Genomic DNA, 25557 nt, shown 5'->3' on the forward strand with positions numbered 1-25557 from the left:
CCCTGGCCCCCACCGGGAGAAGTCTGTCCCAAGCCAGATGGCTGGGCCAAGGGGTCCCAGTCCCTGCACAACTCAGGGAGAAAGCAGTGCCTTGGGGACACAGGGACATGACCACACAGTGGGTCACTTGGGCTGGCACGGGCAGGGAGCAGACTCTTCAACCCCAGCCTTGCCAGCTCTCACAAACCCCAATCTTGCCGTTTCCTCAGCATCACTGCTTACAGGGCAGCCTCTCTTCCCCAAAAGCCCAGAGGGAAGCTGAAGGGATCAGGATCCTGTCCCCAGCCCAAGCAGATCAAGGTAAGATGGGAAGGAGCAGGCAGGCTGGGGGCTGCCCTTTGTCTCCCCAGTGCTGGCTCTGCTGGAGAGTCCCCTGCCCTGCTGTGAACTGTCACTGGGAACCAGGTGATGGAGGCTGGGGACATGGGAGGAATCTGATGAGACCCAAGTGAGCAGGTTAACCATGAGCAATGTGCCCTGTGGCCAAGAAGGTTGATGGTACCTGGGCTGCGTGAGTAGGAGTGTGGCCAGCAGGTCGAGGGAGGTGAATCCTCCCCCTCTGCTCTGCACTCGTGAGGCCCCATCTGAGTGGTGTGTCCAGTTCTGGGCACCCCAGTTTAAGAAGGACAAGGAATTACTGGGGAGAGCCCAGCGGTGGCTACCAAGATGCTGAGGGGTCTAGAGCATTTTTCTTCTGAGGAAAGGCTGAGAGAGCTGGGGCTGTTGAGCTGGAGAAGAGAAGCTGAGAGGGATCTGATCAATGGGATCAATATCTCAGGGTGGCTGTCAGAGGATGGACCAGACTCTGTTCAGTGGTGCCCAACGCCAGGGTGAGGGGCAACGGGCACAGACTGAAACACAGGAGGCTCCATCTGAACATGAGCAGAAACTTGTTTGCTGGGAGGTGCCAGAGCCTGGCCCAGGCTGCCCAGAGCGGGTGTGGAGTCTCCTTCTCTGAGACATTGAAACCCGCCTGGACCCACCTGTGTGATCTGCTCTGTGACCCTGCGTGAGCAGGGGGGTTGGACTGGGAGATCTCCAGAGGTCTCTTCAGCCCTCACCAGTCTGGGATTCTGTGAAATCCTGTACGGCCTCTTTTGCCCTAACACAGAGCTAGCTCACCCTCCATCTTCCAGTTGAGTGTTTCTTCTGCCTTCTTCAGCTTCAAGTTAATATCCCACAGCTGCTCCTGTATGAGAGGGTATTCGACCTCCAGGACTGTCTTCAGGACCTTGTTGTATCTGTTCACCATCAGCTCCAAGTTGGCCGCCAGCTGCCGGTATGACTCCTTGGAGGAATAGATTTCTGCTGCCGTGGGTGGGATGGCTCCCAGCCGGCTGCCAGACAGGTAGCTCAGCTCCCTCAGCACCGACACCAGCTGCAGAAACAAGGCAGAGAGCTGAATGTGAGACAATCCTCCCCATTCACCTGGTAGACACCCTCCCGTCAATTCTGGGGATCTTAGGGGGTTCCTGCTGTTTTATTCACAAAGCAGTACGCTCTGAGAAGGGCCTGGACACCTCCTAGTCCAGACCATCTCCCTCCCATTGATCTTTGCCTCTGATTTGCTTCCCAATCAAAGACATATAGCTCTGTTAACTACCCAGCCAGCAAACCCTGTGCAGCCTCTAAAAGCCATGATGATCTCTGGTCTTCTCAGCTATCCTCATCAATACAGTCTTTCAGCAATACTGTGCCTGCAGGAGGAGGCACAACCAAAAGCATCTTTGAGTTGTGATGGAACGGGATTGAGTGGGTTATTAAACTATAAACCCAAGTAGAAGTGAGTCCCTGCAACAAACGGAGCAGCAAGGTCTTCCAACGCAATAGATCACTTCTAAGACAAAAAAAAAAAATCTTTGCTCAGTTTAGTGGCTTGTGAGAGGGAAAATGCTCCTGAAACTGCACATTTTGGCTGGGTGACAGAAATTCAGTATATTGTATGGGCAATGGCAGGGGTGAGGAGTATCTACAATACTAAAGTGACTATGTCCACAATGACAAGAAGAGGAAAGAAAGACGGAGCGCAGAAGGGTGAAGGGAGCAGTTTGAGGAGGTGGATGGAAGAGGATGGGATGGGAGGAAGGGAAAAGCAGGGGATTGAGGGAGCAGGAGGCCAAGTGAGATAGAACCAAACTCCCCTCCCTTTTATGCACTGGAATGTCTGAGACATCCCCACCATGGTGTCAAGGATGTCTTACCCTCTTTCCCTCTCCTCCATGGAAGGTGAGCTCTGGAAGATTCTTTAATGTTGAAGGGTTGCAAATACATCCTCCCTTTAGGCAAAATGAGGTGCTCCTATCTGCTCTGAAGGGCATGAAGGGGCTGCTAAGCAGGCACCTGAGGACATGAGGCAGTCCTCAGTACGGAAAGCTGAGAGCAGCGCAGAAGCACTCAGAGACTGGAGCTGAGAACATGCTCAGCACGTCACAGGCTCCAAACCCTGGCACCAGGGTGAAGGGTGGAAAACATCCCCTGGGGCCATTTGCTTCCCACCTTAGCAAGGAGATTCCAAGGAGCTGGACAAATCCTTTGTCTGAGAGCCAAGCTGGAATGAGCTCTGGAACCTCAACACTTTTCTCTAACAGCAGCAAGTCCCAGGGAAAGGGGGAAGTGTTTGATGTTTTCCCAGGCCCCTGAGATTCAGCACCTCCGCAGCAAATGGCATTTCACATTTGAGAGGCCCCAGCTCTCATCAGGCCCCAGAACCTTTGAATCCACCTCTGCACTCTGCTGGCTTGGACCCTGCCTCTGCTTTGGGCAGGGGGATGGTCAGGCCTCCCTGTGCTGGAGAGGGCAGCCCTAGGGAACAGAGACCTACTGGAAGCCTCCTGCACCACAATTAAGGAAATCCAACAGCCACAACACTGAAGTAACAAAACAAACCTTTCCTGGGATTTTTATACCCTTTCAGGAAGCTCAGATTTCAGGTAAACATAACACGAACCCACGTCTGTAGGATGATGCTCCTACACTCCCCACACCAGCGTCAAACCAACCTGCTCTGGAGATGTTGACACCAGTTAACATCTGGCTACTCACAGACTTTCTGGCTTTAATTACAATCTGCGCTGCTTAAACTGTAATCCTGATATTTTACCAGGAGACAGAGCCCACAAAGGGGATGGTTGATTCATGTCACCCATAACAGATGCTCCAGGGACCTCAGCAGAACAGATCTAGTAGCGATCCCACCAGACTCGCCATGCACGGTGGGGCACAGCTTGGAGACGTGCCCTCCAGCAGACAGGAAAGCTAGTTCTTACCTGGGGATCAAAATTAACTGCGATCAGTTTGGTTTCTGGATCTCGCCGGATAAGCGGTTGAGTAAGGTTGTACTGTGATTTTCCAGAGACTGTCTGGGACCAGTCTGCATAGAGCTTCTCCTGATACCTGCCGAAAAACAAACAAACAAATTAAAACATCCACCACGTAGCTGCCAAGCCCGCACACCAAGACATAGAACCAAATAAAAGCCAAGTCCACTTCTGAGGGCTGAAGAACATCAAGGACTATTTAAAACCCACCCACACCACCTCCATAAAGATCTTGGCTTCAAAGACAAACACCTGAAAACCAGTGACAGCATCAAGTCAGGAAAACAAAGATCCCCCAAGTACCATTCTTAGCAGAGGATTCAAATTTGGGGACAAACATTCAAAAGCTCAGAGCAATCAGTTCAGTTTTAGCATCAAACATTAAGATATTAAGTGAGGTGCAACGAATCCCACTCCCACTTGTGGAATACACACATTACAGCCACGGTAAGTACACTGTGAATGGGCACAAGTGGATTGAGACTTCTGGTCAGCTCAGGTTTTCTACCACAGCATCTCCTACATCCAAAAGAATCTCGTTCCAACATTTCTGCTGGGCTGCACAGCCCCTGTCCCTCCCATGCAAACTTCTCATTTCAAGATATCACAGAAAGACTGTGGTGTGTAGCAAAGGATTCCTCCTCCTCTCTCATCACAAAATTCCTTCTGGCTTAGAAAGAGACATTCTCAGGCCCTGGGCTTGCAAATGTGCTGAAAGGTGGTTTAGAGAAGGAGAAGGAAATGGCCTCAAGTTGCACCAGGGGAGGTTCAGACTGGATATTAGGAAACATTTCTTCCCCAAAGGGCTGTCGGGCATTGGAACAGGCTGCGAGGGCAGTGGTGGAGTCACCATCCCTGGAGGGGTGGACAGACGTGGAGACGAGGTTCTCAGGGACACGGGGCAGTGCCAGGGTTGTGTTAATGGATGGACATGAGGGTCTCTTCCAACCAAAACAATTCTATGATTCTATAAGGTTTGGCTTTTTTTCATATAGTTACAGTCATGCCTGAGCCACCACTTACCTGTCGAGCAGCTGGATCATTTCTTCATACTTCTCTATCACCCTTCTTCCTTCAGCAGAGTCCAAGCAGCTGGTGGCACAACAGACAAGCTCAGCGTTACATTTAGCCCTGTGAGGCTGCAGTCTCTATTTACCCCTTCCCAAAACCACCCACCACCTTGCAGGCAGAGCCTGGCTGGGGATCTTACATTCCAACCCCACCATATCGCCCAAAACCATTTCACTGCACAAAAGCTCTCCAAGCCCCAGTGCGCCCTTTTGCGGGTGTTTGCATGGCAACTGGCAAATGAGAACCACGTCCTGGGGGAAGAACAAGGGCCCAGAGCTGCTGGAGGAACACTGGTCTCCGTAACATACTCAATGCTCCGGTGTTTGCACAGAGCAGGGCAACCTCTGCTCACCAGCCACCACTTTCTGAGGTCAAAGAGGCACAGAAAGAAGCAGAGTGTGGCTCCCGGCAGATGAAGCTCTTGGCGGTGCCCAATTCATGCCCCTCAAACCGAAGAGCAAAGGTGTCCCAGAGTGCGGGAGGCAGAGCCCTGGCCACGCTGCCAGGGCTGTACAGCCCAGGGAACAGCAGGCCAGAGGAATTCTTATCATGCTGTCTTTTCCCCACTGTTTCATCTACAATATCCAAGTTTTCCTCAAGATGGTTGTTGATTTTGGAGGACATATTGACAAAACTTGAATTAACTTAACCAAAAGCTGGAAAAAAGGAGCGCCTGAGCAGTCACCGCTGGGCAAGTGCTGAGAAACCTGCTGGAAGTAAACAAGTCCTCTGAGCAAATCCAAGTAAATCCCAGCAAAACCACTTTTGTTTCTCCTTTTTAATCCTTTTTCCCTTTCAACAGCATCATGTCACCACCGTTGCAGAGCATGTTATTAACTACTCTAAACAGAGGACAGAAAATCAGTGTGAAATGCAGATCTGGGTCCTTCATGGTGGACAAAAATTTGCCATTTAGGTTCAAATCAGACATGATAACTTGGGCTCTGTGCTGGGAACAGCCCAAGAGTTTGTTTCATTGCACCAATGTCTTTGCTGCTGCAGAATAACTGTGCACTTAAAGACACTTAATGGCAAGATACAGTGAGAGAAGGTTACAAACATGGTACAGTGACGGTCAAGTTATTTTGGTCAAGTACATTAAAAAAGTGGATCCATTTACACAGAATCCTGACCAGCACACGTGAAGCCATTCCTGTGAGCTACCAGGTGCAGTCCCTAGAACATCCTCAGTTGTCATAAGTCCAACACTGCCTTGCTTACAGAGCTCTTAAATGTTGTCTCATGTGGTGCCAGCTGTGAGTATGAGGCCATACTTCCCTGACACCATCCGTTATAACAAGCATTTGGGTGATAAATATACCAGCATTGGTTTCTTTCCTTGATCTTGGGAGATGGCTCCTTTGTTTAACGCTGAGAAAGTTTTCTTCTGCCCAACAAAATGCTCGTCTGCTCCCCAACATGCAAACCCAGCTCCATCGATCCATCTCAGCTGAGTCCAGCCCAGCACTTCTCTGCTATTCACAGTTTGGATGATGCCAGAACCAGGACTTGCAGCTGAGGAGGTCCTGGAGAACATGCTGAGTGGGATTGCAGCAGGAAAGGTTCTGATACCTCTTTCAATTGCAACCCGGGAACTATGTCTGAAAGCTGAATAGCCCACTGTGCCTCTTAATCGCTTCAAAACAAATCCAGTTAATGAGTTTCTTAAAAAAAATAATGATCACAAGGAAGCTGAAAAGCACCAGGGCAACCACTTCACACCTCTTTGACTAAGAATTATTTCAGCTATAACCATGGGATAATGTTCACCACAGAAAGAAAATCAGATTGATTACAGAGAAGATAGCAAGGTGGTCATAAAGCAACTTAGCTGGAACAGACACGCACAGATGTGGGATGTGCCTGAAGTGATCAAACGGCACCTGGATTCGCGCTCGCAGCTCCTGCGCCCAGCGCAGCGCTCCAGCCACCGGCGGCATGTTCTTGTGCACAGGGGGGATCCTGGGGAGGGCACATTGGAACAGCGTTTGACTGAACACTGCACTTGTAACCCCAAAGATGCAACAACAGAACCTCATTTGCAGAAAACTGCTCTGATTTCCCAGCTTCCTTCCTTAAATCCAACATCTGCCACACTGATGTAGGTCTGTGACCAAGGCGAGTGCCTCTGGATCTTGAATAAGGAGCTGAGATCGAACGAGAAGCCCAGACTATGTCCAAACCTGAGCTGATGTGAGGTGTCCCTTGCCTGGGACACATTCCCCGCCCCTCACAAACACTGACATAGGGATTTCTGACCAGGAGTTACTTCTGTCCGCCTTATCTAACAGCCACAGAACAATAACCACAAATTCACAGCAAATGATTCTCTCCATGATTCTCTCCAGTCCAGGACTTGTCTCGTTCCAGTATGATCTTTCTGAGGCAAGTAAATAGGTTATTGTTCAAAATGACACACTTGAATCCTCATAATCTGATAGAAATCCACCCATTCCCCCCTGTGCCAACAGTCACGGGGAATAATAAACTTGGAAAAGGCTGATTGAACCCTTGGTTACAAAGTCCCACTCGCATACTTTGCATTTTAAGCATTGTAAGGGAAACAAAATAAATTCATTCTGAGGAGCACATGAGTGGGTTTGCAGGTCCCATGGGGTGTTGGAGGCAGCACACAAATGTGGAGAGAAACCTCCTGTCACAGCCTCGCTGGGAGAAAAGCTCAGCATGTGTCTCCATTCCCAGTCACATATCATGCATACACATTTGAAAAAGGGTATTTTTACTCCTAACCAATTATTTGCTTTAATACTAAGAACAGAGCTTTCCCAGGCATTTCCATTGCCACTAGGAGCTACAGAGGCTGAAAACATCTGCAATTTGTAAAGTTTTGGGTTCCTTAGAAAAATAAATCATTTCCCCCCCAAATTAACCTCAATCAAACTCCCTGTAAAACCCATTTTACTCAGCACGTTCTACCTACCGAGCTTCAGCTCTGCCTGGATGTGCCGGGAGTAGATCAGCCTGGCGTGGTCCAGGGCCCTGCTGAACATGCTGATGAGGACGGAGTATTTGCCAGCAGCATCTGCAGCGACTGCCGGTCGCTCCAAAAGGCTCCCGAACATGTCCAGCAGCTGTTGGGGTGAACACGCAGGAAAAGAAGAGGGGAAAAATTTACAACCCCGACTCCTGCAGAGAGATCAGCTGGGACCTTCCTCCCCAGCCCAGATGCTTCAATACTGTCCGCACCGATGGGCGCTTTGGAAAAAGGAAATTTGCTCCCTTTGTTACGGGGCCTCTCAGACTTTCTCTGGGGTTGGACCACATTCCAACTGTTGTTCTTCAAATGCTTCAAGATTTTCTATTTTTTTCAAAAAGCTTACAAAGATAAACACTGTCACTTGCTAAAGTCTTTTCTACAAATGCTTATATTGATTTTTTTAAAAAAATACCATTTATTATTTCTGCAAGATAGATTAATTGATAAATAAACCAGCTTTGTTTCTAGAAAACCTGTTTCCAAAACTGAAACAGATCCACGTATTAATAATATTAACAAATTGATACTAACAATATCAATTCTCACCAGGAAATCCTAGAAAAAGCATGATTTCCCCCAACTTGCAGAGAGAGACACAAATATATCTCCTGGCATCCAAAAGCTTTGTGAGGGACCCACCAGCCTGAGCATCCCAAACCAAGAGCAGCCCAAAAGCTACAAGTCCCACTGTCCCACCAGCAAACACCAGCCCCATGTGCCTGTGGCTCCAGCACTGCCTGGTCTCCTCAGCGTGATTCTCACCGAGCCGGGTGCCCTGATTTCCCTTTTAGGGAAGAGCAAGGGAGCGATAAACAAACCTTGAAGGCGTGGTCCAAGTTGGAGGCGTCATCAAAAGCCTGGATGAAAATGGTGCCCAGCCGACGGTCCATGTCTTCTACTTTCTGCTGGAAACCAAAGGCATCCTGCTCAAAGTCCTGCACAAAGGCAAAACACAAGCTGTGAGGCTGCAAGATGGCACTAGGAAGGTACCTGTAACTCCTCGATCCAGAGATGCCCTCTCTTATTCACCGTGAACTAAGCCACTCCTCTGGCCAATCTTCAGCCATCGCAACGTGGCAAAGTCCTCACGAAGCTTGAGAACATTTCTGTGCTGTCCCATGGCTGAGATGTTGGCCCTTTCTCTGGGAGGGACCCTTTGGTCCTGAGGGCTTTCCACAGCCCACATGGCACTATCTTCAGCCTACAGGCAAGATGGACTATTTCCACACCCTCTCCCCCACCACTTGGCCTGAAGACCACACCATCATCCAGAAAACCCACGGATGCACCTGCTGAGTCCCAAATCCAACCTACTTTCAAGTCAAAACAAGCCTGTGGTTCCATGGTGAGCTGGTTGTGAGTGAGGCAGTTTCAAAACACTCGCACAGGTTGCCCAGAGAGGCTGTGGAGTCTCCACACTTGGACATAGGTAATCTTGGAGATATTTCACCTGACCAGTCACAGTCCTGCTCTAGCTGAGCCTGCTTTGAGCAGGGAAGGTGGACTGGGTGATCTCCAGAGGTCCTTTTCAAACTCAACAGTACTGGGTTTCTGTAATTTCCATCATCTTCTTGCACTGCTTTTCTTGCTTCAATTGTAATAAATCCTTTGAACTTCAAGAGTAACACCTATATTTGTTTTCCTACACGTAAAAGAGTCCAAATCAAAGACTGAACTTGACAGTCCGTGACAGTCCTTCTGTTCTAGCTTGGACAAAACCACTAAAAATGAGGTCATGTGTCTCTTTTCCAAAGGACAAAGTGCAAGGAAATAGCTTTTACTATTGCTACTGCTGAGCTCCAGCAGATCCAGATGCCATGTTTTAGCTAAAAAAAACGGCTCCAGCAGTGGCAGAGGGTGCAAAACTAGAGCACTGAAAGAACAAACATGACTCAGAGTCACACAAATGGCCATGGGGTCACCAAACCCAAGCCACCTCCTGCAGAGCCACTGTCACCTCTCCTCTGTGCCTGCCCTGCTGAAGGAGGGGTGCTATGGAGCAAGCAGCTTTCCAGCAAGAAACACTGGGGACGTGCCACCCCCTGCAGAGATGTACTGGGAGCTGCAGGAAGCAAAGCACGAGCCACCCATCCCCACACCAGGCAGGTCCCAGAGGGCTGGGAATATTCCTTTAATTAAAGCACTACTGATAATAAAATAGAGCATCCTTGAATTCTGAGAGCCCCAGATGCCATGTGTTCATCTAGGCAGGAGCGAACACATCCCAGAGATGATCTGAGTTGGCCCTCATCAGGCAAACTACCTTGTTTTTCCAAAACTAAGACAGAGTCTTATATTAATTTTTGCTGCAAAAGATGCTTACTTTTTTACATGTATAGCTGCCTGGACCCTATTTAAATTGACTTTTTTATGAACTGTAACTAGGGCTAATTTTTTGAATAGGGTTCATATTTCAAGCATCCTGAAAAATCATGCTATAGCTTGTTTTTGGGGTAGGTCTTATTTTTGGGGAAACATGGTAAATACCAAGAGCAAGAAAGCAAAGAGATGTGGGTGTTGGTATAGCTCTTATACCTCAGCAAGCACCATGTACAGCAAAAGCTTGTGCATAACTCATGGAAATCCCAGTTTCCCAGCTGCACTGATCTAAGGTGCTGATCTAGCAAGATATGTTAGATATAGACGTGCAAGAAGTCCCAAATCTCTGCAGGAAAGGCCAGCGGCTCCCTGTTCCCTCCAGTACCAGATCAGATCATAATGAAAGGAGGAAAGAGCTGGGAAGAAGATAGCAGGAAACTGCTGCTTTGGAAACATGCACATGTTCCTGATGTTCCCGCAAACTGGTCCCACCTACCGTGTTGGTCAGGTCAAGACAGTCATAGGTTCGCTCTGAAAACACCTTGTATGCCTCCTGGAATTCCTCATACATGTCCAGGACCTGCTGGCCCAGGGTCTTCCCTTTAATCCCACTGAATTCAATTTTCTCCAGCTTCATCAAGTCCAAGGAAGTTGCCAGGAGATCCTTCAAAGTCAACGGAGGGAGACACAGGTCATGATGTTGACAAAAGAAGATGACAACAGTTGTCACGACAGAGTTGCACTTGCTGAGGGACCTTCCCAAGCACAGCGCTGGTGCTCAGGCTGGGTGGCAGGGATGGGAAGGGGGGAGCCTGATCTGCCTGTCCTGAGCATCAGTGGCTGCTCATAACACGTCCCTGCCCAGTGAGACCTGCTGCAGCCACTAGAAATACCATGACAACTGTAAAATCGCTTTTAAGTGTATTTAAAGGACAGATCCAAAGCAGGATATGAGACTCTTATATGTCATCCAGCATAGCTAAGAATCCCAATTTTATAGGTATTAGCCAAGGACAGATTTCTAATATTTACAGGTACCCAAACTGTCCAAAGCTCCTGCGCAGTCAAACCTCCACGTGTCCAAGTGGGTGTTGCAGCACCTGCCCCGCTGGCCCTCTCTGCTGAGGTGGCACACGGGTCCTTCCCTTCCCTTCCCATCCTCTGCAGCCTGGCAGTGTCACCTCTTGGGAAAATGTCCCGCTCCCCCAGTGGTGGTGGCAGCACTGGGCAGCTCTGCTGCCATCCCACCTCATCTGTCTCCCTAGGTAGGGCCAAGTAAGGGCTGGTTGAACATCCATTGTCTCAGAGGACCAGGAGAAATGTGCACAGGAATGTACTGGTGGCCACTCTCTGCTTGCACTTGTCCTGGGGCCACCCGAGCAGGGCAGCAGGTTTTACCACAGACACGTAATATGAAACAGTGCAACGAACCAAAGGAAAGGGATCCTTCCCTCTTCACGTGCTCATGGGCTACCCATGCACCAGTGTAACTGCAGCTTTTATGAAAATTCGAAAACAAATGCACATATGCATTCATATTCACTTCGACACACCAGCACATCCGCTTGAACAAATACCTAGTAAGGCAAAAAAATAATGTGGAAATACCAGTTGTCCCTTGCTTTGTCTTGCAAGGTTGCTTGAAATGAAGTGATGAGGGGAAATTGAGACGGAGAGAGATGCAGCAGTTTTCCTCATTAACAGGCTGGTGTGCACTATGCTTTTAATTATTGTTTTACAGCTCACTCCGCAGGCTCTCCCTCTGACTCCAGATACTGCAGCTTCTACTGTCCCTGGAGTGTGGGACAGCCACGGAAGGAGGAAACAGACACTGGTCAAAACGCACAGTGCCCCAGCTCAAAACCTCCCCACTGGCTTTTGTCTGCAGCCCATATCCACAGTGTGCCCACGGCATCCATGGAATCCCAGCAGTCAGTGCCCCAGAGCCTTTACAGGGTCCCAGTAAACCTGTCACCAACACTGTCCTCATGATAACCTGCAGTTATTCCTGTGTCTATTTATATTCCTCTCTACACTGACCAGCATAATTTGGTTTATTTCACATCAAACCCTACTGGAAACCATCATTATGAATACTTTTAAAATAGGCACCAGTCATGACAGTTTTCAACATAGTTAATTAAGGAACACATAAAAGTATATGGCACATTTAAAGCAGTAAAACTGCAAACACCAGCAACCTGTACACTGGCCATCCAACCCTACACACTGAGAACGCAGCAACAATCAACAAAGAAATTCATTTGGGATGTGTGTGGAGAGCAGATGAATGTGTGTGGTTAGCCACGTGAGAGATAACAGGTACATGCAAGGTCTGTACAAGAGGTACATACAGTATCTGTATAAGAGCTATATACAGTGTCTGTATAACAGGTACATATGGTGTCTGTATGTCTGTGGTCTCCAGACACAGCCATGTGGTAAGGAGAGCATAGGGAGCTCCCACATTCACACTCAGACCTGCTCTCTGCAGAACATCTCCTGTGGCTCAAGGAGCCCTTGGCCACACTGGGAGCTCAGGGATGACACCCCAATGTCCCTGCCTCAGGTGACAGATCTGGCAAACAGGGACACCCCTGAGCCACAGCACCCCAGTTTGATGGGCTATGAGGATGCGAAGGGACAACCTGGTGAGGAACGTGTCCCTGCTCCTCCCCAGGCCCACGTGGCACAGCCAAGGGGATCCTGCCATCTGGCCTCTCCAAGACAGGCAGGACCCAGCTCTAGGGTGTCATAGAATCATAGAACCATTTCAGTTGCAAGAGACCCTTAAGATCATTGAGTCCAACCATAACCTAAATCTGTCTCTGATGGCACCAGGAGACCTGGGAGATTACATTGCTTTATTTACAGCTGTGCAAACCACACCTCCAGTAATCCTCCTTTTCTTGCCCCAACAGGAGCAAGGAGTCCAACGGGACTCCTGAGAGCAAAAAACACACCTATCAACCTGACCAGCTTACATATGCACTGAGCAGGACATAGTAAAACACAGTCTTAGACTCGCTGTAACAGGAGACCTAACAGCAAAAGAGTGGCCCCATTCCCTGGTATCAGGTGAAGCTATAGAAAGGAAAGATGCCAGCAAGTGATCTCCTGGCTACAGAGTTCTCCTGACGGTTTGCAATGTTTTTCAAGACCAGAGTCTCACCTCCACCATCTCCAGTCTCTTCAGGAAGGTGTCCAGCCTCGCAAACACCATCGTGGAGCTGAAGTCCCACTCCCTCACTTCTTGGCCTGGTTCATAATACATGTGCAGTTTTTCCCTTCTCTCCTCAAATGCCTCTTTGAACATGTTCAGGATACCGAGCACCATTCGCACCTTGCCCAGGCTCTCCTCCATGTCCCCTTTCAGAAGGTCTTCTGGAGACAGGTACACCAGGGCCTGGAAGAGCAAAATCACACCTGAGAGGTCACTTCTGCCATCATGGAAAACAAGGACTTCTTGTGTTGAACACATTTGAACCTGTTTATTAAGTTAAATGTTGCCTAAAGAATCACTTTTCCAGGGAAGGACAATAGGAAGAAGGGGAGAGGGGACACAGGGGACTGCAAACACAGGCATCACAGCCACAGACCTGCTCAATGAGAAGGTTGCAGATCTCCTGGAGCAGCACCACTATCCGCACGGGCATGTTGTAGTGCTTGGAGGTGACCCAGATCAAACACACCACGTGGAGCAGGGGGAGCAGGAAAGGCTTCACCTCGCTGAACTCAACCCTCTCTACGTCTTCCAAGCGGCGCTTGAGGGGTGTCAGGTGCAGGTGAACGTCCTGAGCTTCAGTCAAAGCTGTGTTGAGAGACGTGAGAAGCGGTAAGAACCACCCAGCTGCGGTGTGCTGGGTTCCCAGCTAGGTGCTGGCCTCACCACATGGAAAAGTGCCTGGGAAAAGAAACTGTCCTGACAAGCACTGAGCACCCTCAGCCACCTGTGTGCTGCAGGTCACTCACTCGTGAACATCACTCACCTGCGGCAGTAACCAGAACAGAAATAAGCTGATGTGATGGCAGGGGACAGGGAGCTGGGACAGGGCTTCGTGGAGAGCCTGAGTCCACAACTGCTAAAAAGTCACACGGAATTTGCCCAACAGCACCAAAAATACAGTGCTGCCATGGCTGTGAGCCATGGCCTTGCTGTACAGCACGACAGGCTGTACAGCCTTGGCCTGAGCCCTTTTTAGCTCAGTTTTGGCTCAAGCAACTCCTTGTCCAGTGGGCAGATGAGGACGGCCCCACTAGTCCTGACTGTAATAGAAAACCTGTCAACAGTAAAGCAACTGATGTCTGACTCGTCGAAAGCTTTAGCTTAGCTCTGTACAGCTGTGTGGTTTTACCCTGAAGAATTACCCCAGAGCGCAAGCACTAATAAAACCAGATCGTTGTGCAATTAAACCTGTGGACCAACAAGAAGTGACAGAAGTGCTTGAATGCATGCAAAAATAACCCCTAAGGCCCAAGACCAAGGAAGAAGAGACTCCCACTATCAGCATCACCCTCCCAGCAAATCCACCAACAGCAGCCACACCAGTACAATGCCAGGGAAAGGGGCAGAGACTTAAAAGCAGGTGCACACAAATCTGAACTGCGCTGTAATGGAAATTAACAATTATAGTCCAAATTATCCAATTAGGGTTAGTATCGCTGTAGCTGGATTAAAACCAAATATTTGTTGTATTTTGATTAAACCCTTAAAGTATTAATTAGTTTAACAATGAACCCTTGGCTCCTTATATAAGGGGTGTTTCTCCAGCCCATTTAAACTGCACAATGCAGAGTGTGACACAGATCCTTAAGAGATTCAATGTTTGCACGTGAAGTGGTGAAGAACAGTGTTTTCTGCCAGCACGTGCACAGCTAACACAGTCTGGATGGTTTCATTGTGCCAGAGAGCAGCTGGGTTGGACATGGATGTCCAGCTGTGTTGGTCTGCAGGGACAGACCAGCAGGACTACACTGTTTTTCACTACAGACAGGGATTTGCAATATTTCCTTGGGCTGCGCTCAACTCCCCTAAGCAAAGCAAAGCAAGGAAATTCGGGCTGCAGTGGCCAAAGCCTGAGGAGCAGCGCTCTAACAAAGCAGTCTTAGGTACAAGATCTGTCCTCTTAGTCTGAACTCCCGTTCCTGCATAATAACACCAGAGGAGCTGGTGGAAGTTGAGGTGAGTCCTGTTAGAGTAATGCAAACACTTTATTACAGCAGAATAAATTCCCAAACCCATTCACCCTGAACTTTGGCAAGAGTCTGGCTCAACAGACCAGCGATGGAGCTTGTCCCAGCCTGGAAACAAAAGCCTAGACTCAAGCACAAGCAGCCCAGTCTCAATTCACAAACTAGAAAGATTTGGCTTGAAATCAGTCACACCAGGCCATGAAGAAAGGCCAGAAGCCAGCACTGTGGTAAAGTTGCCCCAGCATCTCACCTGCCTCAACATCCATTAGCATGGTTTTGAAGGCTGGGATGTAGCTGCTCTCAACTCTCTCCAGCAGCTCCATCATGTTCCTGACCTTCCTCGTTGTCAGCTGGTTGTAAATGCATTCCAGGTCATCACACCTACAGCAACCGAGACACAGAATCACAGAATCAGTTGGTTGGAAGAGACCCTCAAGATCATCGAGTCCAACCATAACCTAACCCCTGGCACTGCCCCGTGTCCCTGAGAATGTCATCTCTGTGACTGTTCAACCCCTCCAGGAATGGTGACTCCACCACTGCCCTGGGCAGCCTGTTCCAATGCTTCACAACCCCTTCTGGGAAGAAATGTTTCCTAATATCCAACCTCAGCCTCCCCTGGCGCAACTTGAGGCCGTTTCCTCTCATCCTGGCGCTTGTTCCTGGGGAGCAGAGCCCGACCCCCCCATGCTCCAAGCTCCTTTCAGGCAGTGCAGAGATCAGAAGGTCTCCCCTCAGCTCCTGTTCTCCAGCTGAACCCCCCAGGTCCCTCAGCCACTCCCATCACACTTGTGCTCCAGCCCCTCACCAGCTCTATTCCCTTCTCTCAACTCACTCCACTACCTCAAGGTCTTTCTTGGCCTGAGGGGCCCAAAACTGATTTGAGGTTTGGCTTCCCCAGCGCTGAGTACAGTGGGACAGTCATTGCCCTGGGCCTGCTGGCCACACTGTTCTTGATGCACACCAGGATGCTGGTGGCCATGTTACCCACCTACACTGGGCCATCAGCTGTCCCCCAACATCATCTGTTTCCCCTGGGCCTGATTCAGGGCTTCCTCCAGCTACACATGGACTGTGGAAATGGGAGAAAGCTGCATGAGGCACAGACAAACCCTACAGGACAGAAAGTGCTGAGTTCAGCATGACAGCAGCTCTGCTACTGACAGAACATCGCTGAAAAAAAGCCATCGTGTTTCTGCAGGCATTAGCAACAGCTCTCCAGCCAGCAGGGCTTTGCCCCGAGTCAGCCTGAACCAGTACAGCACAAAGGTTTTCACAGGGCAGGAGGAAATACCACTCCCAGGCTCCTGAGCATCTAAAGCCCCTCTGGCCCTGACAGATGAACAGCAGCCAGCTGAGATGCACCATTTCCAGACAGCCCCCAGCAGGTGTCCATCAGCAATTACTCCTGTGGATGGCTCCTAGTGAACAGTGACGAAAGAGTGCCCAGAGCGGGTGTGGAGTCTCCTTCTCTGAGACATTCGAACCCGCCTGGACCCACCTGTGTGATCTGCTCTGTGACCCTGCGTGAGCAGGGCTTGGACTGGGGGATCTGCAGAGGGCCCTTCAGCCCAACCAGCCTGGGATCCTGTAAAGGGCATTTCTGAAAAAAGTCCCTTGAGGTGTAGCCCCTGTGGTGGGGCTAAGTTAAAACACAGCCAGCTGCCCAGTGACCTCCCAGGCACTTTGCAGATCATGATGATTTTCTGTGCGGGAGCAATTTTCCTTAGTTGAAGCCTACATGAACCCCAAGTGGCCTGTTCTTCTCAACTCATGGAATTAGCAGCTCCACCACCAGCACTCTCCCTCTACACAAAACCAGCACCACAGGGCACCATGCACTGGCCAGGCTGCTCTGGGTACCTGTTCTTCCAGAACTCCAGCTCCACCTTCGGGTTCGGATTGCTGCCTTGCAGGAGAGGCTCTGAAGACTCTTTCTTCAGTGCCTCCTGGATCTGGTGGCTCCAGTCTATGATGGCCGACTCCATGGCATACACCAGAGATTTATCTATCCGTTCCATGCTGTAGTAAACAGAGTACGTGATTAACTTTGTTGATGTGCATTGCTCAGTTGGATCTACTTCCAATGGCCGTGTGGGCAGCTGGATTTTACAGGGTTTCACATTTCAAAACCACAAAACAATCAAACCCCATAAGATTTTGTCACTGGTTTAATATAGGAATTACACTCTGGAGAAAACGGCTGAATGTCTGCAGCAGTGTGGGCAACAACACTGTTCATAAAGTGAATGGTGGAAATGAAGAGCCAGTCGCCACCTCTCTGCACAGCCAGTCATTGTCACATCAGATCCATTCAGGTTCAGGATCTGACCTGGAGACTCACACATCCAGCAAGATTCTCTCTCCCCATACCATTCTCCCTCAAAATATTCTACATCCCTGCAGTCATTAACTCACTTAATTCAGCAAGAAACGCCACCAAGTGGGCTGGGAAGCTGAGGACAGGTCACCCCACTGCCTTGGAAGCAGTAACTTCTCACAAAATCCCACCCGCACCACGTCCTGTCTGAGGAGTGATTCATTCCACTGCACCCACACATCTCCTGGGGTTCCACAGGGGCACGCACGCAGCCCAGACACGATGACAACTTGATGTACAAACGCATCTGCTTCTCTGGACCTTCCAGAACCTGTTATTTTGGGGTGGTACTCACGATTTCTCATTTTCCAGATCAATGTCCTCAATTCCCTCTGAGCCAGCTGGGAGAGGCAGCAAGGTCTTGCCGTCTACTTGGCCAACAACTGTGAAAATGGTACTTTTGAGGTTGTGGACATGACGCACGATGTCTTGTGACACCACTTGTGGCCAGCCCTGATGGTTCTTCTTGTTCGTTAGGATGGGCACGATCACCTACAGCAGGAGTCACGGAAGACCAATGGAGAAAAAAGTGCAGCAGGAGACGGACAGGCCACCAGGCTCTGAGGTCTGTGCTTGGCCAAGCCTGGAGACCCATATTCATTGCTGTCTCAAGCAGTTCCCATGTGAAATAGAGGCAGCTGATGATGAATGGGCATCTCTACAGGCCCACTTTATACAGCAGAACACCCTTTTCCCCAAATCCAAGCAGCCAAGGAGGGTGGAAGCCAGTAGGCAAAGTGAGCAGCCCCATCCCCAGGCTCTCCCAGCCTTTCAAGCCCGCAACTGGAGATGGCCCCATGGGCTGCTGTCCCTTGCCCTCACAACTGTCCCCGGTGCTTGGTCCCCATGTCCCTGCCCATGGGCACAGCCGTCAGGCTGCCCTTTGAGCCTGCCAGGGCTGGGCTGAGCTCAGTGTGCTGCAAGGGAAGGTCTGCTGGTACCCCCTGGGATACACTGGTGGTGAGGGTCCCCCAGGTCCCAGCTGCAGCCCACCAAACAGGAGCTTTGCCTTTATCAGCACTTTTACTGACCCGGCAGCATGGGGTTGTGGGGCTGGTCGGGGTTTGCCCAGATTTGAGCTGCTTTTGGCTTGTTTGAGCTGTGACAGCAACACCGTGTCTGTCACCTATCCTGGCTGGCTCTGCACTGGGACCAGCCTGTGGCAACAACCTAACAAAGCCAGGTTGTCCCTAGTGACAAACAACAGCCCTTTGTGTTACTGGACTCAGGGTGGGGGTAGGGGAGGGGGGGGAGGTGACTAAAGGCATAAAAATAGCTGCAAATGGACATAAAATTGAAACGGAATAAAGCAGCTCAGCACCTCCATGGTGCTGTCCCAGGATGCTGAAGACTCTTTGGAACTGTGGCTGGCTCTGTAGACCCGAAGAAGACCCGACCAGCCACCTTCGTGCCCAGGGAGCCGTGGGAAGGGGGAGCACAACCCCAGGGAACACACGGGCAGGTGCTGACGAGTTCACCTTCAGCAGTTTTAGCTGCATTATTAGCAAGATGTGTCTCTATTACTTAAAGCATGTGGACTGCTAATGCCAGTGATGTTGTAACCAGGCAAATGATAGCCGTTCATTTTCTTTCTGACTGTTAAAATGATAACTGGACTCAGGATGAAGCCCCAGCCCACAGAGCAGGTGTGTTCCCTTCGGCACCGCAGGAGTGAAGCAACAAGTGGACAAGGTCACCAGCTGTGACCCCTCACTGAATAAAGACAAAGTGTGGGCAGAGGAACACACGACCCCAACCCCAGGAAATTCAAGACCTTTTTCACCCTCACGCAGACCCACCCCATCTGCCTGACCCAGCACCACCGCTGCTTTTGCCTTCAAGTGAAGCTTGAGAGGAAAATAGGATGAAAACCAGGCACAATCTGCTCCCTGCAGAAATACTGCATGTCTGCACAGGGGAGAGCAAAGCCTGCAAACACGCAGCTGGGACGCACAATCCCGGCTCCCAAAGGCATTCAGAAAACAGGATTTAACAGGATCTGCCAAAGTGTTCCTACCCCACCATCTACCCATAGCAGACGGTGCTTGCAATGCTATTGGCCAGCCGTGATGCAAAACCACTGTTTGTGCAGACTTCGCAAGACCACGGGGCTCATCAAAACAAAAGCTCCCCGTATAAATAATGTGTTTTCTCACAAAACCAGGATAACCAGTCTGGCAGCCTGCTCTTGGGAATCCAATCTATCAGTCACCATCTTAATATACCAAACATCATGATCAGAGCTTCTCAAATCCAGCAGCTCCTCTGCTTTCCCATCACAGCCTCATTCCTGAGACTTCTCCAGGTGAGGAGCCATCAGGAATAAACCGAAACAACATTGTCTAGTTCAGGCTAATAACACAGCAAAGCAAAAGCACTCGAACCTCTTGACGATCTCTTTAAGAAAACATCAGCCCACCTGAGATAACCCGACACTGAGCTACAGGAGGCTCCTGAACATCACAAAACACTTTTTCACTATGAGAGTAATCGAGCACTGGCCCAGGTTGCTCAAAGAGGTTGTGAAGTCTCCATCCTTAGAGATAATGAAGAGCTACCTGGACATGGCCCTGGGCAACTGGCTCTGGATGGCCCTGCTTGAGCAGGGGTTTGGAGTAGGTGACCTGCAGATGTCCCCTCCAGCACCTGTGGGTACATCAGTCCCACAAGGACCCCACTGATAGACAGAGCTGATGTGGATCAGCATTCAGGTGGTTTATATGAGTTCTAAAGCCGTCCATGGTACTGCAAAGGGCAGAGTTAAGGGTACAAGTGCATCAGCAGAGAAGGGAGGGAGGCCAAGGAGCCTGTCTGTAGGAGGGGACACCTTCCCCGCTGCCATGTGCGAGGGGCACCCGGTACTCATGGGTGCCAGGGCTCCCTCTGCACCTCCGGGGCTGCCCAGGCCTCACAGGATCCCAGCCTGGTTAGGTTGAAGGGATCTCTGCAGATCCCCCAGTCCAAGCCCTGCTCACGCAGGGTCACAGAGCAGATCACACAGGTGGGTCCAGGCGAGTTTCGATGTCTCAGAGAAGGAGACTCCACACCCGCCCTGGGCAGCCTGGGCCAGGCTCTGCCATCTCCCAGCAAACAAATTTCTCCTCATGTTGAGCCTGCCCCCGTGGCCCCTCATCCTCACCTCCTCCACGAGGGCGGCAAAGTGCCGCAGGGCATCGGCGGGCAGGTCCCCGCAGAGCAGCTCCCCGGGGCCGGCGCCGGGGGCCCGCAGGAAGAACAGCCCCTTGCGGCGGGCGGCGGGGGGCGGCGGGGGCGGCCCCAGCTCCAGCTCCCCGGCCGGGCCCCGCCAGAGCAGCAGCGCCGGCCCCGCCGGCCCCGCCAGGAAGCTCCGCAGCAGCGGCCCCGCCGCCTCCCCGCCTGCCCAGCGCTCCCAGCGCTCCGCCGGCACCCCCAGCCCCCGCGCCGCGCACCGGCACAGCCGCTCGGCGCCGGGCACCGGCTCCACCGCCTGCTCCATCCGGCCGGCACCGGCGGGTGTTGGCGGGGAAGAGCCGCGTTGCCCGGGGGAAGGGACACTGCGAGGAGCCGGGGGCGGGCCGGGGCGGGACCCAGCTCGCCTGGGAGACGCAGCTGCCCCGGGCAACCACGGGTATCAACACAAGCTGGGGATGGAGGGCCTGAGAGCAGCCCTGCGAAGGACTTGGGGGTGCTGGGGGATGCTCCCTCTGGGGGGGGTCTGGATACCACTGGATCCACCTGGGCACCCCCAAAGTGCCTTTTTAGCACTTATTTTTCTCCTGAAAAAGCAAACACAGTGGGGCTTTCTCCCACCTGGTTTGGCCTTTAGGAAGGGAAGAGCAGAAGAAGGGGCCTTGGGGACTAGAACCACTACGCAAACATTTGATTAGGGAGACAGGAGCTAGAGATTTGTCTGTCACTGTGGAAGAGGTGACAGCGGTGTGATCTTTGCCTCCAGACTAATCCCAAAAATATGCCCAAGCTAGAAATGGGTCAAATGGGGAAAGGGAATGGGCCTGGACCACAATGGCAAACTGATTGTTCAGAACTCCCAGGAAAAGGGGGGTACCGATATTTGTTGGTATTAACTGATGTTTTTTCAGGTTGGCCAGAAGCGTTCCCTACCAGGACAGCAAAAGCTTAGGAGGTGACTACAACACTGATACACAAAATAATACCAAGGCTTGGAGGCCCAGCTGTTAGATCCTCTGATTGAGGGCCACATTTTACTGACGAGTATGTGAAGTCTTTTGCAGAAAACTTTGAAACCATAACAGGAAGGTCCATTTCAAGACCCCCTGACTGCTACCAATATCGGAGAACAGAATGCCTGGATTCGCCATTCTAGAGTGAAGAAAGCCTGCGAAACACCACGGAGGGTAACCCGGGCGCAACCTGGAAAACTCTGTTTTTCACAGTCACCTTTTGGTCCTTCTGGGGGACCAGCCTGGGTGGTGCTTCCCGCATTGGGAAGAAGAAACCCAAAAGAACAAACAAGTAGAATTTCTGGTAGATATGGGGGCAACACTAATGAAAACCTGGACAGAAGAAACTTCAACCCCATGACGGGAGGGGCCTTTTTCTTCTTTTGTTAACTACAGAACCAGCTGTTTGGAAGCAGAGAAAAGATGGACACACGTCTCTCAAGCTAAAGGACCCCTGACGGAAGAAAGAACCTTGAAAGTATCTCAAGAACCGGGCGAACTGAAATTGAAGTTGACTCGGGGTTGTAAATGGACTGTGGTATAAGCATATCCACAAAGGGAACTTACCAACAGGATTGTGTAAGAAATGTCTAAGAATAGAAGATCAGGAAACCAGAGCTCGGTTGAGGATTCCAGTTGCCGCTGGAAGAATAGAAAAAAAATAGCCAAGAATGGTGGGAGGTATTTACTGAAGGGGTGAATGGGAATTCAGAGAGTCCACCAGTGATGAAAAGAATAGAGTGCAGACAGAGAAATCAAATTCCGTGTTGCTCCTGTTGTTCCTAGGAAGTGAAGGCCAAGAGTTGGGAAACGATAATCGCCACGCTAACGACAAAAACAGGAAAGGCGGGGACACGGCCCTCGCTGCCGAGAAGACGACGAACTCGGCTGCGGCTGCAACCTGCTCGGCCAGAGAGCGTGGAAACCTGGACCTGATCCTCTTGCCAGGAGCGGTGACTTATTCTTCCCAACTTAGCCTGGCTAATCCCTGTACCAAGTGCTACGAGCGTGTGAGAATAGGAAGACTAACCCAGTATGTTCTACATTATCACACTCGTATTAATTCTGGATGTTATGATAGAACAAAATTGGAGAAGTGTGAAATCCAAGGGCAGAAATTATGGGTAGCAACTAACCTAGAGAAAGGTGGACTCGCTGTAGGCTCTGCCTCCTGCCCTAGGGGAGAACAGAGCATCTGTTTTACACAAGGTGGTAGGAGGGGCTATTCAGACGGGGGGGAGTGCAAGACAAAACTTGAAACAGAGAGGAGTTTAATAAATGCCCCATAGGAGGAATGCAAACTTGGAAAGATGGTGAATGGCCTGCACAAAGAATATCTGAATACTATGATCCAGCCACATGGGCCCAAGATGGAAACTGGGGATCCCGTACCCCTATATATATGCTAAACCAAATTATTCGGTTGCAAGCAGTGGTTGAAATAATAAGCAACCAGACGGCTGAGGCACCGAATCTCATAGCGAGACAATTGTCTCAGACCAGAGCTGCAGTGTACCAAAATCAGGGAGCGTGAGATTGTCTTTTAGCTGAAGAGAGGGGGGCGTCTGTGGGAAACTGAATACTTCGGAGTGTTGTTTGGAAAGAGATAACGATGGGGAAGCCATAATGAAAATAGCAGAGGAGATAAAACGCGTTGCACATGTACCAGTACAGAAGTGGAATTCTATACTTACTAGCCATTGGTGGGGTAACTTATTTGGGGGAGCCTGGTGGAAGAAAATAGGCTTCATGATAGTATGTGCATTTCTGGGTTTACTGTTTGTGCCACGTATGACCCCGTGCTTTGTTCGGTTAATACATTCAGTAGTCCAAGCCATGCAAATCTCAGGCACGCCTATAGATCCTGAAATGGCAGCAAAAGGAACGGGGTATAAACTAATGATTTTAAAAGATAACACCAAACTGGACCTGGCCATCGCACTGGGAAGAAGAAACCCAAAAGGAAAGCGCTAGGAACTGCAGTGAGCGGGGTCACCACGCCAAAGAGCGCGAGCTCCCGCTGCAGCCCAACAGATGCCATTGCTGCCGGGGCACCAGCCACCCGGTCATCAGCTGCCCCAGAAGAGCAACACGAATGTTTTGTTCAACATGAGAATTTGTTTGTTCTTTGAGGGAGAAAGATAAGTCTTCTCCTGTCGAAGCAGCCTTCTTACTTGTGGTCCGAGAAAAGGTTAAATAGGGAATCATCATGTTAGTACAAGAATTTACTAACCTTCCCGAAAAGGGGGGAACTGACAGAGGGAACTAACTAACTAACTAACCCATTATGTTAAGAAAAAACAGAACCTCGTCGAATGCCAAGGTAAGAGGTTTTACAGCACCTAGATGAAAACTTGAGAAGACGAGATAACGAAGATTTACAGCAAAAGGGGGAACCAGTCTGATTTCAATCGACTTGGCAGCTTGGGTTCCAGTCCACTCAACATAATGAGCCAAAGGTAAAGAGGTCACTGTGACGAGGCTGAAGGAGCCTTCATCCAAAGACCCTCCTCAAGACCACCAGATGGCACTGCGCAGGTGCAACAGGGAGGGTCAAGGAGGAGACTATGGAAATGATCACCTGGGACTCATTTTAAGAAGAAGCGCTAAAGGTTATGAATATGTAGAGGCGTTCCTGGGGTCATTATGAATACGTAACACCTTACTGTATTTAAACACACCTCATTCAGCTTCTTTGGGGAACTCAGAAATTGCTGAGCTGACACCAAGTCCTGCTGTGTCCCTGTCACCCGCAGAGTGCCCGCATCCTCCCCACGGTAGCGGGCATTGTGACAAAGGTTCTATGTCAGCTGGGTGTGGCAGCCGAGCGCCCCCTAGGGGAGGGGGAGCCTGTCAGCCCCGGGCCTGTCACTGCCTGCTGTCCCCCCGTCACCAGCGAGGCCTCGGAAAAGTTTCCAAAACATCCCCAGACTTGGGTCCAGCGTGGCCAAAAGTCTCCAAGAGACAAGTCGGAAAGAAGGATATGGAACAAAGGGAGAAAGTGAAGGGAGCAAGCCAAAGGGAGGGAAGAGGAAAATCTAGTGCCGGGCTGCAGGACTGAAATGGAGGAATGGAAAGACAAAAGCCAGGAAGCAGGAGAGTTTGAGAAAAGGAGAGAGGAAAGAAGAGACATGCAGCCAGACGAGGGCTTAGTGAGAGAGGCTGGCACAGAGAACAGGATGAGAAGGAAATAAGGCAAGGCAAGGCTGGGCCAAAGGACGTTTCCTTGCTTTATATTTTCTACCACATTCATCTGGAGACGAGCAGGGAAGCCATCAGACCTGATGGATTAGGCCCAGTCAAAAACCCCGGCTACTTGAGACACTTAGACTAAGCCTAAAATGCAAAGATCTCTCCATAAGGATGGGTTTTATACTCTACTTCCACAATCTGCTGGCAGTACAAAAGAATAAGCGGCAGATCTACTTAGGCTGAGTCACGGTGGTTTTGTGCGGAAGGATATGGAACAAAGGGAGAAAGCAAAGGGAGCAGGACAAAGGGAGGGAAGAGGAAAAACTAGTGCTGAGCTGCAGGACTGAAATGGAGGAGGTTTTGCATTTTCTTATGATACACTTGTATAGGTGGCTTCAAGCCTAGACAACACGATTTCACGTTTTTCTTCTGGAGTTATGCATTTGCTGTTCGTTCTTTCTTCTTGTTCTTTTAGCAGGATCATTTTATCTGAGCATGGCAGTGGCCCTAAAGGCACTTGCTTTGATAGAGCTGTCCAATAAGGTGTTGAACAAGTCCTCGCAGACACGCAATGATGTAGCATGCTATAGAAATCAGTGCTTCTGTTACTTCGATTAAAGAAGTAATTTCTCTCAATATTCCAAACCAAGATTCTAACAATCCCATGAGTGGACTATCTACACCTGAATTCTCAGCCAATTCTTCTGCTGAAGCTGTGGTTAGACATATATCACCTTTTTCTGCCAACATCGTATCTGGGACCATGTTATTTTCCCATGCCATTCTACTAGTAGCATCTAATTGTTTGGCGATTCATTTAACTGCTTCTCTAGTATGACTTATAAATAAATGTTATTTATCCCGTCTACATTCTTGTTTGTAGTTACCTACCAAAACAAAAAGGAC

General features: G+C 50.1%; 1 pseudogene; it reads right to left on the bottom strand.

Moving 5' to 3' along the window:
• Positions 1-25557, bottom strand: part of LOC136110807 (dynein axonemal heavy chain 9-like) — a 141041-nt pseudogene that overhangs the window by 99443 nt on the left and 16041 nt on the right.

This window comes from Patagioenas fasciata, chromosome 32, assembly GCF_037038585.1.
Source record: "Patagioenas fasciata isolate bPatFas1 chromosome 32, bPatFas1.hap1, whole genome shotgun sequence".
Taxonomy (NCBI): Eukaryota; Metazoa; Chordata; class Aves; order Columbiformes; family Columbidae; genus Patagioenas; species Patagioenas fasciata.